Source organism: Tupaia chinensis, unplaced genomic scaffold, assembly GCF_000334495.1.
Source record: "Tupaia chinensis unplaced genomic scaffold, TupChi_1.0 Scaffold000077_1, whole genome shotgun sequence".
In the NCBI taxonomy this organism is placed as follows: Eukaryota; Metazoa; Chordata; class Mammalia; order Scandentia; family Tupaiidae; genus Tupaia; species Tupaia belangeri.
Window position 1 is genome coordinate 3,078,829 of NW_006159538.1, and position 2,201 is coordinate 3,081,029.

Below are 2,201 nucleotides of genomic sequence, written 5' to 3' on the forward strand. Positions count from 1 at the left end.
AGCAAAAACCTCTCAAAAAAAAAAAAAAAAAAAAAAAAAGAAGGAAAGGGAACAACCTTATGGATAGGAAGAAAGTTATAATGCTCCGGAGTCTCTACTCTGTTTCATTGGTCCTCATGTCTATTTTTGTGCCAATACCATGCTGTTTTGGAAATAAACCTCAAAACATATAGCCAGCTCATCTTTGACAAAGGGTACCAGTCAATCCAGTGGGAAAAGGAAACATCTTTAGTAAATGGTACTGGAACTGGGTATCCACCTGCAGAAAGACGAATCTGAACCCTTATCTGTCACCATTAACAAATATCAACTCAAAGTGGATCAAAGATCTAAACCTAACACTGCAAATTATAAAACTACTGGTGGAAAACACTGTGGAAATACTGAGAGACACTGGGGTAAGCAAAGACTTCTTAAGCAAGACCCCCAAAGTATAGGCAATAATCCCCCAAATAGACAGGTGGGATTACATCAGATTAAAGAGTTTCTGCACAGCAAAGGACACTGTAATTAGTGTGAATTGACAACCCTCAGGATGGGAGAGAAGTTTTGTTAACTGTGCCTCAGATAAGGGACTGATAACCAGAATACTCAAGCAACTTACCTGGAAGAAAATGATTCACCAAATTAGAAGATGGGAAAATGAGCTGAATAAACAACTCTCTAAGGAAGACATATGAATAGCCAAAAAGCATATGAAAAAATGCTCAACATCTCTCATTGTAAGGGTGATGCAGATCAAAACCACAATGAGACACTACCTAATCCCAGTCAGAATAGCAAAGATTAAAAAAAACAAATAATGATAAGCACTGGAGGGGATGTGATGAAAGGGGAACACTCCTACACTGTTGGTGGGAATGTAAATTGGTCCACCCACTGTGGACAATATGGAGGTTCCTCAAAGACCTTCAAATAGAACTACCATATGATCCAGCAATTCCACTCCCGGATATCTACCCAGGAGTGGTAGGACAGGAGAGCACTCGGTCAGAAAAGCACTTGCACAACTATTTTCATTGCAGTATTATTCCTGATTGCTAAGACATGGAGCCAACCCAAATGTCCACAAACAGATAAGTGGATTGAAAAATTGTGACACATATACTCTATGGAATATTATTCAGCCATAAAAAAAGAAAAAACAAGAAGGCCCTGGAATTTGATAGAAAGTGGATGAATATGGAAGATTTGTGCTGAGTGAAGCAAGTCAGGCTATGAAAGAGACTTTGTGTGTCTCCACTTAACATACACCGACTCTCTGCACTCTATGGTAGAGACAGAAAGACTGGAGAACATAAAAGTATTAAAAATTGTAATGGACACTAGAAACAAAGTGGAAAGAGAGTGTGGGAGGGGAAGAGTGTAGGAAATCTGGGGGAAAATGGAGAGGTAAGACACTTGTGGGACACAGATAAGTCTTACTATCTGTTGACAAGGATGTGTATGGTGGTCTCGACTGAGCTGGACTGAGGTGTATATCGTGCTAGGTAAAGTCTCTTCACAATCTAAATGATGTATAGTGATTTAATGTATGAATACTAATGAAAAATAAATTTACAAAGAAAGTTATAGTGCTCTAAATAGAATATCAAATCAGCTACAATATTCCCTAAGGCCAAAGCCTACCCCAGGGTAAAGCCCTAACTTTCAATTGTATGAAAGCTGAAAGAGATGAGGAATCTGCAAAAGAAGAGTATATAGCTCACAGAGATTGGTTTTTGATGTTCAAGGAAAAAAATCCACCTCCATAACATAACATAACATGGTAAGGCAAAGCAGCAGCAAGTACTGATGCAAAAGTCGCAGCAAGTTTGTGGAATATCTAGCTAAGATAAATTGTGAAGGTGGCTTCGCTAATCAACACCTTTTTTTTTTTCCATAGGTCATGTGTGCTCACCAGACTGACCAGAGAAAGACAGTGAGAAATCACCCCATCCAGTAGGAATGGTCACTTTACAATCCCTTCTTCATTCTCTTCCTGGGATTTTGACCACACATGTGTCCAGTGTGATTTTAAAGCCACCAGGTTTGGAACTTGAACTGACGTCATCCAAGTGAAAGTCCAGTGCCTTAAACACCACACTACCTGCTAGTCAACAAATTTTTAATGCAGATAAAACAGCCTTATTTTGGAAGAAGATGCTATATAAGACTGTCATCCTAGAGAGAAGTCAATACCTGACTTCAAAGCTTCAAAG